The sequence below is a fragment of the Lemur catta genome, chromosome 8 (genome assembly GCF_020740605.2).
Source record: "Lemur catta isolate mLemCat1 chromosome 8, mLemCat1.pri, whole genome shotgun sequence".
Classification (NCBI taxonomy): Eukaryota; Metazoa; Chordata; class Mammalia; order Primates; family Lemuridae; genus Lemur; species Lemur catta.
This window is the reverse complement of record NC_059135.1, coordinates 28,264,661-28,280,232: the sequence shown is the minus strand read 5'-3', so window position 1 is coordinate 28,280,232 and position 15,572 is coordinate 28,264,661. Positions and strand designations below refer to the sequence as shown.

The 15,572-nt window shown below is 38.3% G+C and overlaps 1 non-coding gene across 1 annotated transcript; it reads left to right on the top strand.

The window, feature by feature from the left end:
* The first annotated feature begins 6,668 nt into the window (after positions 1-6,668).
* Positions 6,669-6,772, top strand: LOC123644218. Its single transcript, XR_006737040.1, has one exon. It is a non-coding gene; the product is annotated as a U6 spliceosomal RNA (small nuclear RNA).
* The last annotated feature ends 8,800 nt before the right edge of the window (positions 6,773-15,572 follow it).

Here is a 15,572-nt window from a genome sequence, read left to right as displayed (position 1 = left end):
CATTACAACTTTAAAGTTTCCCTAATAAATTGACCCACTTATATATTAATATAACTAATGCTTGTTATGAAATCTTGCACCTATACATACCTCATAGGTTTGTTGTGTGGATTTAAAAAGCAGTGAATATGGAGTTCTCATCAGAGTGTCTGGCACGTGGGAAAGGCACTAAGTGTAGACGTGTTTCTCGTCTTCTCCTTCCCTTCCCAAACCTAAGTAGGAAAAGCTCCTGTTAGTTCCTTCCCAATGTACATATATTACCCGAAATGACTACTGAGTTAACTCATGAGCACCCACAGCACATAAACAGTGTTTGGTCTATGAGATTAACTGCGCTGGTGTGTCTAAGATTTAGTTTCTATATTTGTCCTCCTCTTATTTACATTGAACTGCAGAACAATTCTCTTGTTGACCTGGAATGGCCTAATGTCTCATCCTCAAACAGGTTCCCCAGAGTATTCACAATTGTGTTGTTTCTACACACTGAGCTAAAAGCACAATAAGATCTCACTTCAAATTTTCTTAAAAGGAACTTAAAAATTATAGCTATAGAATATGGTATGATTCTTGAAAAAATCTAGCTTCATTTTTCCTCCTCTCAACTACATATACAATGTTTGATATTTTTTCCCTTGAAAAACTATTGATAATTACCCCTGTTTTGGTTATTGGAAACCCAGGGCCACAGTAAATTTCAATGGCAAAAGGTAGCTTATTGGTACATCGCTTCCCGTGGAAAACACGTTAAAAAAAAGGAAGGATTCCTATATATTTTGCTGATTTTCCGAGTAATACATATTTGTAGCTTTAAATATTTTGATGTTAGAGAAGGTTATGAATTATAATAGACAGTGAAGTTTCCCCCACAATCCCATTTTTCAGCATGAACCACAGTTTACAGTTACATGGCTTCTTCTAGACTTTTTATTTTACAAAGTACTTTCACATACTTTATCTCATTGAAACTTCACAACAGTAGTATTCAATTATAAATGTGAGATTGGGGAAATTGTTTTCCAGTGAACTTTAGTAACCTTCTCACAAAAGGGAGCTCCCATGACTGACTACCTTCTATTCACATTTTTGCAAACCTAGGCCGGGATTGATTTGCTGTGACCTTTCATGCTCAATTCATATAGCGAAGAGCGGATGGGGCCGTGGAGAGCAGAATGAATCCAAAGTCTGCTAAGCATTTTGGTTCTATCAGCTACAGCCTTAGCGAAACACAAAACATTTGCATGGGTAATAGATAAAGATGGATCAGTCTTCCAGAACACTCTAAACTGTGCTTCCTCGAGATCACTAACAAAGAAAGATGTGGGACTAGCCAGTCTAAACTGTGATACAATATTTAGTTCAAATTAAAGTGTGGTATTTCCTCCTATAGAAGTGGGTAGAGATAGACCTATGCCAATTACTGCTGGGTATAAAGAAGCAGCTCTCAAATTAATGGGATAAAACAAGTCCCCCCAGGCTAACAGCATAGTCTTGGCGTTAGCTGCTTAAATAGTGGGCTCTTTGTTCCAATATATCTTATAGATAAGATCTTGAAATCAAGTTTGGGTAGGGGAGGAGGTTTTAGAGTTGGTGTCTTAGGTGAATCTGGTCACCATATTTCTAGACTAAACTAATGGAAAGATAAGGACCTTGATTTCCAAGAGCCAAATCAACCTTATCTCTTGAATTAGTTTGTATGTAATGAATTGTTTATTTTGGCCAAGAAGTTGCTTCAACAACCCATGATGATGGCTCAGTACTAACCATGATTACATTTCTCTCCAAGGACAAACTCAAGGACCCTTACAATTTCTCAGTCTTCACCCATTTTCCAAATCAAAGTGTTTACTAGGTAACAACAAAATTGTTGTGGTAAATTGACCATCTTTATTATTGTAGCTTTAACGTTAGATGCTTGTTATGTTTCTCATAAAGTCTTTGGTCTCAACCTGAAGCAGGTGGAAGTGGTATGGCCACATAAGTGGATTTTATTCCCATGCAAACAAAAAGGCAGCAACAAGTCTCTGAGCTCCCATGCCTCTGAGCAAAATGCAGAGTGACTTGGAGTACTGTGACCTAGCTTGAAATGTTGTAATGGCCCTGATAGTGATTCATGTCCTCACAACACAAACAGCTATCTCTCTAACCTCTCACAGCTTGGGCGGAGCCTCCACCACAGAGCTGCCTTTGGTCGGCTCTGCTGGCTTTGATGATGAGACTCTGGCAGCCAGTCTAAGAGAAAAGGACATTCAGGGAATTTTAAGTGGTTTGGATCAGCAGTTGTCATGTACAATTGATGTTCATTTATATTTCACTAGCCAAAATCTAATGCTGCCCAAAATCGGGAAAGAAATATTTCAAATACTAATCAGACCCAATCTTGCTTTAATGTAAAAAATGAGCTGTCCTACCTTTTTTTAATCGTAGTCTCAGAAGGGAGATTTAATATTTCCTGACAGTGCTTTAAATACTTTGCTGTTCAGACTTCAATGAATCCACAATAATTATATCAGTTAAACCAGCTTGGCTTTTCTAAAGCTGTTTCGAGCTTAGGGTGCTTTTGAACTCCTTATTATGGCATTCACCCTTTGATATTAGGTTTAACAGAGAAAGGGGCAATACTCAAATGGATCGCCACTTAGCCATTTAACCCACTTACCTGTTAGTTGTTGTTTTTAATCTATTGATTCAGTGGTCTTCCCAGCCCCCTCTTTTCCAGGAAGTTTAATTACACAGAATCTAGGAGCCATATGCTATTCCCAGGGGAGAGTTTCAAGGAAGACCCAGTGGCTTTTAATTCTCAGAAGATCAAGCCATAAAGACTTCAGTAGATTATCATCAAGAACTGACTTAACATTTAGCGTCTAACTAAGCCTTTTATAGGAGCTTTTGTCATTTCTATAAAGGAGACTAAAAAAATTATCTTTGTTTTACAGATGGAGAAAATATATCAGTATATCATTGTTTAGGAATAGGGAGGGAGGTACCGGTTTCTTTAGGTAGAAATTAATTCTACCCATCCTTCATCATCCCCTAAAGAATATCCAACAATTTTGTCATAGTTTTGGCTTCAGTCAGTGTGCTCATTTTTCCTGAATCAAACTCTCCAGTAAAATGAGATCTTGATGTACTCTGTTGGCAATATACAGACTTCACCTCTACAAGCATTGAACAAACAAAATAGTGTAGTTGAGAATGATTTTTCTTCAGAAGAATGGCCAAAGAGCACTAAACGCGTTTTCATAAAGCCATTAAGCAAATGTAGGAATAAGAAGACTTCCTCTCTCTGTGGGTGTGTGTGGTGGGGCAGCTTAGCCCCCTGAGGAGCATGGTGGGCTAAGGAGAGGCATGGGCACGGCAGGTGGAGACCCTCTTCGTTTCTCCAGATAACCACTGAATCCCCAAATCAGAATCTGTCTTAGCTTCTTTGAAAGTATAAACGATGTCATTACAAACCAGTTATCACATCTGAGAATTCTTTGTTTTTTCATAATTTCCTATGTAAAAATAAATTAGAATTCATGGAGTGGATGCATATTAATAAAAGAAAAATTATCAAAGAGATGAATATAAATGGTTAAGAAATTAGAGCAGGCCTGATACAGACATGGCAGGGTCGAAATGGAGGAGGGATCATAACAAGACAAGGTTTGCTTTGAACTTTTAATCAACATTTATCATGTTTTCTCTTAGTTTTCTAATAACCAGCTTTGTTATTTTATATTCGACCACCTCTTATAAATCCAATCTTTATTATTTCATGCTGTTTTTTAACCTGCCTTACCCTATCTACATAGTTCTCCCAGATAAATATTAGTGACTAAATTTGTTATTTTTACTCTAAGTTGTAACATTTTTGATGATATTAATAGTCTAACTTACAAGAGGTTACCTTAAGGCGATAAGTTTGGACAGTTTGTAGGATTAACACCAAGCTGGGTTGCTATAGTGGTAAGAATTTCAAATTTAGGAGTCAGAGGATGCAAGGTCTACTTCTAATTTTGCCTTTTACTAATGACATGAACTAATTAATAGAATGTCTGTAATTTATACTTTCCCTATACTTTATAGGAAATATAAAATTATGTAAATGTCAGTTAGCTTAAGCCATACCCAAAGGGTGGTCATTTGCCCAAACCAAAAATTCACACCCTAGGTGTCATCATCTAGACAGAATTCTAATCAGAAAGCTCAGCCTCCAGAGGTGATTCAGCTATCTTAATCTCCCAACGCCACCAAAGTATTATTAATTAGCATAATGCATGTTTAAAAATAGGATTTCATTGGTAAAATTAATGGCTTGTCAATTAGCATTACGGATGCTAGAAATGGGGTTTAACTGGTGGAAATAGTGATATTAAAGACATGTGGATTATATAAAATATTCTAGACTCCCTCCCTGATTTCATAAACAGAATAAAAATGTAGAAAACCCTGTGTCCTGTACCTTTAGGGATATTATCTGGAGACTGATTTCCAGATTGTCCTGTGTCACCATTGACTTAGTACTCAGTGCTCGAATGGCCTGATATCTACTATAAGATTAATTGAACTCTGCCTTTAGGATATGATCGTATCTGCCTCAGGTGAACACTACATGCACCAGTGCAGTCAGAATACCTGAAAGGCCAAGAGCTAGAATTTTATCAAACTTATAGAATAGGTTATATGAGCTGTTTTGTGACTGTTTCCTAATAAATATATATCCGATTAATATACATCTTTATCTGTGGCCAAATTTGATCAGAAATTTATTTTCAATATAAACCAGTGAAGAGGTTGTGGGAGAAATAATTACTTATTGCACAATGCTAATTATCAGTGGTTACTGATATCAACAAAATAATCTTTGCAACATCATCCTTCATTCAGCATTTGATCTCTCTTTAGCCCCATCCCAGATATTCTTAATGTCACCCAGGTGCCTGTGGACAATTAAAGGATGATAAACTCAAAGATCTCCAAACTAAAGATCCAGAGGGCTTCAGTGTATGCACAGGACTCTCCTGAATTAGCAATCATTTTAGGATCCTGTGACTATTGCCTGGTCCTTTAGGAGTTCTATTCTCTCCAGGGAACTGAAGACACTGGAATATTTCTGATCAATACTTCCTGCTAAGTTTCTTTCATGGAGCCATGATCACACCCTTTGGTAATTGCCCATAAGAACAGAACACAGATATGGGTATCCAAAGGCCATGTCACAGATAGAGGCGATGGCGATGATGATGATGATGATGACTCTTAATACAATCTCCACATGACAAAAATCTGTTTCACCATGGGATTATGTTTGTTTGGCTGCACATAAAATAAAATTCAAGAAATATTGGCTTAAGACAATAAGGTTCTTTTCTTCATATGATAAATCTAGATTTGGGCAATCTGAAGCTCAGTGATGCCATCAGGGACCCAAGGTGTACCTTTCTGCTCTGTTATCATTTGTTCTTGGCTCTTGTCCTCACACTTTCGAGATGATGCAGCAACTACAGGCATACAAGGGGAAGCAGAGAGGAGAAAGGGCTTTCACAAAGTAAGGGTTTGTGTTTTTATTCAGGAAAGAAAGCTCTCTCCAGGGAATTCCACTTATATTACATTGGCCAGAATTTTGTCATCTCCCAGCTGCAAGTGGAGACAGAGTAATTTTAGCAGAGCACATGACCATCCTGAACAAAATGAAATTCTGGCATTTAGGGAGAAAGAAAATCAATATTGCTAGGCAACTAGTAGAGTTTACCATTCCTGCTATTCACCAGTCACTGTATCAGGTACTTTACATATCTGTCATCTATAACCTTGCACAGTAACAATTTTCCACATGATCCATTGAGGATCAAAGACTTTTAGTAACTTGCCTAGGAAAAGGGAAGATCCATTATTTTAATCCAGGTGAACATGACTAATAGTGATACAATAATAATAATAATAACAGTTAACATTGCCCCAGTGCTTGCCATGGTCAGGTATTCCTCTAGGTGCATTATGTGCATTGACTCATTTCCTACTCATAGAAACCTCTGAAGAAGGTGTTATTGTCTTCATTTATCAAATGAGGAAATCAAGGTTTAGGGAAGTTAAGGAACTTGCTGAGAATCACACAGGTTATAAGAGGTGATGCTCGAGTTTGAACCCAGTTCTGTGTGACTCCCCAGCTCTTGACCACTGTGCTACACCCGTCTGCTCAAACTGTGCACACTGCCAGCACCTCACTAGGGGTACCCAGCAACCAGGCCAATGGTCCAATACCCACCAGGCAGCCAATCAGTACTCCAAATCAGAGGGATTAAACACAGGGCCTGGGAATGGAAACTGAAGATTCAAGAAAATGAGAAGTGTCTGGCCGGCATCTAACCAGGTGCCAGAATACGCACTTAGCATTTTTTCTTGAGGCAGAGGGGCTTTTCCCCTACTTCAGTCTGTATTCTTGATGAAGTCACATGGAAATGTCTGTCACAGAAGATGACCACTGCTCATTGCCCACCCAACAATCATTCTCTAATTCTTCTTTATTAGCAGAACCTCCAGTTCACTAAGGGCAACATTAGTTACAATGACTCGCTTCACAGACTTCCTTGCCTCTAACGGGCAGCTATATGACACAAGGCTGGCCAATGACATTTAAGTAAGTACAGTCTTTTGGTTATTGTTTATGGCTAAAAGGAGATGAGCTCATACTCAATTTTGTGGCACATGTACTAAAGTTGGAATGATACAGAGATTAATATGGCCCTTGTACAAGAATGACACAAAAATTCACCAAGCATTCCATATTTTGTGCAGTTCTTGGAGGTCGTTTGACACTGAGGAAGCGAAACAGATGATGTGAGTCAGAGCACACTGTCTGGCGTCCAATATTGAAATTGAGATTTTCACTACAAAAGAATAAAAGGAAGGAAGGAAGAAAGGAAGGTAGGAAGGAAGGAAGGAAGAAAGGAAGGAAGGAAGGAAGATATATTTATATATATATGTGTGTGTGTATATATATGGCATGGGATGGGGGGCTAGAAAGAAGCTCAGGTGGCTCAAGCATTTGTCTTTGTCCTTTGTTCTTTCCTCTTCATCCAGCCTGAAATGCAGGTGTGATGTCTGGTGGAGCAGCAGCCATCTCATGAGCATGAAGATTATTGCATGACACTAAGGATGGCACACTGGAAAGACAAGCAACTTGGGTCACTGATAGCATTGTGAAGCCTCCATACCAGCCCAAGCTTGCCTACCTCTGGATTTAGTCAAGCCACCATAGTTGTTGTGTTGTTTTTGTTTTGTTGTTACATGAAGCTAAAATAATCCCTACTGATAAAGATGGCCTTGCTAGTCTTCCCTCTAATCATGTTAATTCACAGAATAGTCATCTTCAGCATAGGGCAAATCATTGCTATTGCCCCAGCTTCTACTGTATGGGGAACAAGGTGTGATATAAATTAGCCTGGAAATAGTGCTCATGGCTCTGGCACCTCACATTAAAGAAGGCCTCAGGTTAGAAACGTGACATTGTGGAAAGAGAATAGGCTTTGGCAAATCTAACCTTCGTGACTAGTTGTTTGACCTTGGACAATTTTTACTCACCCACTCTGAGCTTTAGCTTCCTTATCTCTAAAAGGAAGACTATAATATCTACCTTAACTATCTACTAAGAAGATAAAAAATAGATGTGTGTGAAATGCCTAACTCAAATGGTATGTATGTGTGGTTATTTTTCTTTCTTATGAATTTCCCTTTCTCACCTACACAAATGGAACAAATCCTCTCTCTCAATGCATCCCTCATGCTTCTTGTTATAATGTACTTTGGAAAACCACCTCCCCCTGGAGTTTGGCCTTGGTTTTCATTTTATCCAGATATTCTGTGGTTAAAAAAGTTGATGGGGAAGAGGGTGGGGAGAAGAGAAGAGGTCCGTAGGGTGAGCACCCTCGGCATGGATGGCTCTGCTCCCAGGCAGAAGAGAATTTACAAGAAGAGGGCAGGCAAACATCTCCCCACTTCTCAGAACTTCCATTTTTCCCACATGAAAAGGAGAACCAAGTTTGTTACCATCTCTTTAGATTCACAAAATATACCTGCATTTTTAATTAGGGTTTTCCTTGAGAGCTAAGTCTTCTGAGACATGCTCATGGAATAAAGTCATAATCATGTATAGTACGTATTTATAATACACACATATATACATACCACATACATATTTATGTATAACATTAGACTCTGTTACCATGGAAACTATTACAGTACTAACAAATTAAGCATTGTGACTCCACTGTAATATGAAATAAGAAATTCAAATGAAACACCAAGCATTTGTTTAAGCACAAATAGCTTTAGTAATTAAATACATAGAGACAATACAGAAAACCACAAATTAATATTTAGAAGTCTTTTCCAGTATGAAAGTCCGCTTTGATGTTGTTTTCCCCTTTTCCACTGCATTACATTACACATCTTTATAAATTAAGTTTGGCATTGGGTTAACATGAATAGATCTGCTACACTGGAGCCCTCACACACACAACAGCTCAGCTCTCATTCTAGATAGTCACACCTTCTATGGTCAGTGAGGAAGATTTTATGGCTCTTTTTATTATTCAGAAAGAGGACTTTTATAAAAGAAAGCTCAAATGTGAAGTTGGTCTTACATCCCCTGTTTCATTCAGACAATATGTAGAACTACCCCTGGGGTTTTGAATATATTAACATCCTTTCACAATTAACCCTAATGGGACAAGTGTAGCATTTTTCCAAGCAGATATATTCAAAGCTGAAAAATACATAGTGTTTAAATAGATCTCATTATATCAGCTACACCAAATCTCTCCTCTTTATATACAGAGGATTGTACCTCTCTTCACTGTCATGCAACATTAAAATAGGAAGGCATACACAAGGATGACATGGATTTGACAAAAAATTAATGATTTGTACATCACTTTAATGCTTCAAATCTGCAATTCATGTATGCTAATTAGTTCATAATGAGCTGTTGAAGAACAGAACTGTCATCCTGCTGCTTCACAGGTTTCTGGAAGCTCCAATTCAGCACAGGCTTGCCTGGTTGGCTGCTGGATTCTGGGCTATAACATGGCAGATCTATGATAGCATCCCCCCCCCCACACACACAATTGTTTCCCGGATGTGGTGCTTTAATCTATCAGAGTTATGATGGCATATCTCAAATAAGTGGTTCCTAGGTGCCGCAATACATACCGGGAGCAATAGCACAGGATCACTATATCTAAGTGATTGATTTCTGGGTTTTACGCTGTCAGGCTATACCTCAGAGGGCAGCTGTCAGCTTCCTAAATGTATGAAGTTGTATTATGCAGCGCATTTTGAAAATGTATGTACAACTTTTTTTTATTTACAGATAAAAAGGGCTGTAAAACTCAGAGCGAGGAAACAAAGGGGACTAGAAAGATCAGATATCTTTTCTTACTGTGAAACCATGTACGTCTCCCCACTGCAAGAGAAGCAGCTACCAGTCTCTTTTTCTGAGCTTTCCTTTGGTCTTTGCGCTGCGGAGACAAAGACAAAGGCTGTCACAACAGCGGGAGAGTGTGAGGCTGAGCTGTTTCACAAACCAAATAAAAACACCAGAACTTATCGGAAGCTGGGGGATTTGAAAACAAGTTGCTCTGTTTTTATTGGATAGCAAACTGATTTTCCCTGATTTCATGATAGAGGCTTGACCCAAAGTATTTCTCATATCACACCTGCTGATCTGTAAATCCAGCTTCTGCGCATGGCCAGAGTCAAGACGACACAAAGGAAACAAGAATGGAATTTGTTTTCAGGCTCAAAATAATCAGTTAGGTTCCTGATGGCTGAAATTTTTGTCTTGAAGACTCCAGAATGAAGATGCATTTATTTTTTAAAATGATTTTTCCACTGGAAAATGTGAACTAGAGATCATAATAGAAAAAGTGATCCAGGCCAGCCAGGAAAAAAATACTCCAAATGTAGTTGAACTATTGAAGGATTTTAGATATTAGAAATAGCCACTTTACAAATAGGCAAAATAATGGTGTGATAAAAGGGAGGCTAAAAGTACTCGAGTTAATAACGATTTTTGTTAAGACATTTATTTAAGGCCTTTAAGCAAGAATAGAGGACAAAATTTATGTTAATAAGAATTGGTACTTAATAAAGGTTGAATGAATGAAGTATGCTCTTCAAGTAATGCTGTGATTTTTGAAAGACATAAAATGACATTTCAACCTAGAGTCTGCACGTAGCTGTCAAGCCAGCAACAGGAAAGCGCATGTTCAAAGTAAGAACACTATTTTATCCACATTAACATTTGAATAATATTGTCTTGTGAAGAAAACCAAACCACAAATTTGAAGCTCCCTCCAATGGTTGGGTTACTCCCATTTGCAGATTTAACGTTGTGTTTTAGTAACCATTTAGGAGTGTGATGACTGGGTCATTTGGTAGACATATGCTTAGCCTTTTCAGAAACTGCCAATCTGTTTTCCAAAGTAGTTGTACCATTTTACATTCCCATCAGCAATTCATAGAAGGCCCAGTTCCTCTTCATCCTTGTGGATACTCGATGTGGCCACTCATTTTAATTTTAGGCATTCTAATAGGTATGTAATTATGTCTTACTGTGGTTTTAATTGCATTTACCTCAAGACTAAATGTTCAGCATCTTTTTTTCATTTCCTTATTTGTCATCCATTTATCTTCTTTGGTGAAGTGACTGTTTGAATCTGTTGCCCATTTTTTATTTGGGTTGTTTGTTTCCTTATTGTGTTTTAAGAGCTCCTTATATATTCTGGATACGGTCACCTATCAGATATATGAGGTGCAAATATTTTCTCTTAGTCTGTGTGAGTCTTCTTTATTTATTCTCATAGCACTATTTTTGCAGTCAAATGCTCTACCACTGAGCTATACCCCCTCTGCTACATAGCACTATTTTTGGAAGAGCAGAAGTCCTTATTTTTTATGAAGATTATATTGATATCAATGTAAATATATATCTTTTGGTGTCTTCTTTCTTCCTTTTCAGATCAGTCTGCCAGAATTTTATCTATTTTATTATCTTCTCAAAAAACAGATTTTGGGGCCGGGCATGGTGGCTCACGCCTGTAATCCCAGCACTCTGAGAGGCCGAGGCGGGCGAATCGTTTGAACTCAGGAGTTCGATACCAGCCTGAGCAAAAGTGAGACTCCGTCTCTACTAAAAATAGAAAGAAATTAGCCAAACAACTAAAAATAGAAAAAATTAGCCAGGCATGGTGGCGCATGCCTGTAGTCCCAGCTACTCAGGAGGCTGAGGCAGGAGGATCGCTTGAGCCCAGGAGTTTGAGGTTGCTGTGAGCTAAGCTGATGCCATGGCACTCTAGCCAGGGCAACAGAGTGAGACTCTTTTCTCAAAAAAAAAACAAAAAACAAAACAAAACAAAACAAAAAACACCAGATTTTGCTTCATTGCTTTTTATCCATTGTTTTTCTGTTTTGTATCTCATTGATTTCTGCTCTGATTTGTATTTTTCCTTTCATCTGCTTATTACACCTTTCATTTGCTCTTCTTTTTCTGCATGTTAAGGTGGACAGTGAGGTCATTGATTTTAGACCAAAGAGAAATGAAATGATATTTGCACCCAAAGACTTTTACACATATGTTTATAACAGCTTTACCTTTAATGACCCAAACCTGGAAACCACCGCCATGCTCATTAACAGGTGAATAAATGCATAATTGTTCCATGTTTACACAAAGGACTACTACTTGGCAATAAAAAGAGACAGATTATTACACAAACAATGCAATGCAATGTATCTAAAAATAATTATGCTAGTGAAAGAAGCCAAACAAAGAGAAAGCACACTATATGATTTTATTTATATAAAATGCAAAGTAACCTATAGTGACACAAAGCAGATTAAGAGTTGCTGGAGTAGGGAGGTATTCAACAGTAGCACCAGGAAACTTGGGTGGTGATAGATGTTTGCACTGAGTGTTTCATGGGTGTATATATATGTTAGAATTGATCAAATTTTATATTTTAAATATACGCAATTTACTGTATGTTAATTATACCTCAACAAAGCCCTTAAAAAAGTTCCATTATAAAAATGATAAAGACCACAAAAGAGAAGAAAATATGTGCAATAATTATATTATGACTCATATCTAGAATATGTAAAGAATTCTTACAACTTGATAATGATACAAATAACCCAATAAAACAATGGGCAAAATATTTCAACAGATTAAAAATATACACTAATAGCCAATCAGCCATGAAAAGATGCTTGAGATTATTAGGGAAAGCCAATTAAAACCACAATGAGATATCACAACACACCTACTAGGATAGCTAAAATTAAAAAGAGCAATAACACATGAAGCGTTGGTGAGGATGTGAAGGAGCTGGAATTTTTATCCACTGCTGGAGGTAGTATAAAATGACAAAAACCTCTCTGGAAAATTGTTTGACAATTTCTTTAATAATTAAATATATATTATTCCTAGGACCTAGCAATTTATCTCCTGGGTATGTACCCAAGAGAACTGAAAACACATGCCCAATAAATATATGAATATTCATGGAAGATTTATTCAAAATTGCTCAGACCTGGAAATAATTCCTCTCTTCCTTTGGGAACTCCAATTACACATATATTTGATATTTGAAGTTGTCCCTTGACTCACTGATACTCTGTTCACTTTAGTTTTCAATTTTTTCTCTCTGGATTTCATTGGATAGCTTCTATTGCTATGTCTTCAAATTTACTAATCTTTTTTTTCCCTCCAGTGTTTAATCTGCTATATTTTCCATCTTAGATATTGTAGCTTTCAACCCGAGAAGGTCTATTTTGGTCTTCCATGTCTCGAGTCATCATGTGCAAACTTTCCTCTAGCTTCTTGAACTTAAGGAATGCTGTAATAATAACTCTTTTAATGGCCTGTCTAATAATTCTATCATCTGTGCAATTCTTAGGTTAGTTTCCATTGATTGATTTTTGTCCTCATTATGAGTCATACTTTCCTGCTTCTAAATGCTAATTCAGAATGTTAATTCTGTTAATTGCTGAACAGATGTCAAACGTTGGGAATTTTACCTTTTTGGGTACTAGATATATTTGTATTCCTGTAAAATATTCTTAAGCTTTGTTCTGGGATGCATTTGAGTTATGGTTTGATCTTTAGAACTTGCTCTTCAGCTTTATTATGAGAGACTAGAGCAGCCTTTATTCTTGGGGTAACTTTGTCTCAATATGCAGCTAAGCCCTTCTGAGGGAATCTCCCTTGTGTCCATGAATTATGAGGGTTCCCACTCTGGCTGGTGGGAACAGGAACTATTCCTGGCTTTGTGTGAGTGCCTGGTACTGTCCCTTTAATCTTTTCAGAGAGTTCTTTACCCAGATCTGGATAGCGTCCTCTCCAACATGCTGGAATCAGTGCTCAGCTGGAGACTGAAGAGCTGAAAACTGAAGCAGGGCCCTCAGTAGATTCTGTTCTCTCCTCTTTGATTCTCTTCCCTGCAAACTCTAGCCACGCACACTCCCACCTCTTCCCCACTCCAGGAGACCACTGTACTCTGCACGGAACCCCACTCTCAGCTCCTCAGCCAGAGACTCTCTCCAGGCAGCAAACTGGGGCCATCGTAAGGTTTGCCGCATTTGTTTCCCATCACACAGAGCTCACTGCTTTTCATTGCTTGATGCCCACAGTCTTGCTAACCATTGTGCCATATATTTTATTCAGTTTTTCAGTGGTAATAATAAATTAAATATAACATCTGCTTTTCCAAGGAGCTCTCAATCTTGCAAAGAAGAAGGAATTTTACAAATAATACTTTGGGTTAAAAGAAGGCAGATGACAGGTTGAGATAAGTGGAGAAAGAGGGGTTAGGTATAGAAATGACCAATAGCTTCTGGTTTGAAAAAGAAAAGGGTATTGTGATAGGCAGAAGAATGCCCTCTGTCCCCCAGAGACATCTAAGTCCTAATCATGGAAACTGTGAATGTATCACCTTATAAGGCAAAACAGTCTTTGCAATGTGATTAAGTTAAGGATCTTGAGATGGGAGATTATCCTGGGTTATTCGGGTAGACCCAATGTAATCACAATGGTCTTTATAAGAGAAAGACAGAGGCAGGAGAGGCAGAGAAGGTGTGACAATGGAAACATAGATCAGAGTGTTGGGATGCAGACTGGAAGGTGGCCATGAGCCAAGAATTGAGGGCAACCTCAAGAAGCTGGAAAGGATAGGAAACATATTTTCCCTTAGAGCTTCCAGAAGGAACAGAGCCAAACTCTTGATTTTAGCTCAGGGAGACCCATTCTGTACTTCTAAACTCCAGAACTGTAAGACAATAAATTTGTGTTTCTTAAACCACTATTAAGTTGTGGTCTGTCACAGCAGCAATTGGAAGCTAACACAGGTATTGAATAGAAGGGCTGCTTGTTGCGGCTGTCCCAACACTAAGGTTGTGAGGGCAAACACTTCCCATCTGTAGGCTTCCTCAGAAAGTAGTGATCATCCTTCCCCTACTGGTGGATGGAGGACTAAATTCAAAATGTATGTCACCTGCAGTCAGCCTCTGTTGCTCTCATAAATGTCTGGGCTAAAATGATGGGTAGTTCTTGGGCAGGTCCTTATATTAATACCAACGCTGGATTCTTGGGAATCAGAAGAATGTCCTCAACCTGTACCCTAATCTCCAGAGGAACCCAAATTATGTAAGGGCTGAAGGGAGACAATGGCTTTAAAAGACCTGGAATTAGGAATTTTATAATATTTTTAGCACTCTAAAAGGAACACTCCCCTCCTCCTTGATAAAATTTAAGCCTATTCCTCAAATATTCTACCTGTGTTCGGAGACATGGGTCTGAATACTAAAAAAATAGGGGGGGGGTCAGCCTTAATTTCTTTTCAGCTTGATTTCTCTTTGCTTGAAGTAATATTTTAGTATTTATCCAGTGAACTTATCATGATGCCTGGGTACTTTTGTGCCCATCTTAGGTAAAGTCAAAATAGTTCTTTATTTAATGAAAATTTCTTAATAACTAGCATAAGTTGTCTGTACACAAACTCCAAGTAACTCTAGTCCTTTGTCCAGAGGATTGCATTAGAGGGTCAGCAGCCAGTGAGATAAAATGCAGAGAGCTGAGCAGCCTCCTTTCTGGCCTTGGTGGGAACAGAGACACGGGGTACATGGTTGTCACTTGGGTCATAAATGCTCTCTCTGCATGTGGGGATACGCACAGACAAGCAATGAGCTGAACATGCACATGCATTGTGTTGGAGGAGAACCTTGCTCCTGGCTAAATAGCAGAGTGCATTGTTGAGGCTAGTCCCAACTCAGCTGGCTTCTCTGTGAGAAGAGAATAATGCTCCACAGTCTCATATGTCCAGACAACGTGCTGTAAGTCCAGGCAGGGCTAGGTGGAGGAGACAATGGGCTTAACTATTGCGCCACTGTTTTTTGTTTTTAGTTTTTGGCCTTCTTTATAAGGTCCTTACAAGCCAAGACAAGATTTCAAAACAGACCAGATGAGACAAGAAGATGTTCATGAGCAGATTTAGGTTAAAGTGTCCTAAATCTGTTCAGCTAACTATTTTATT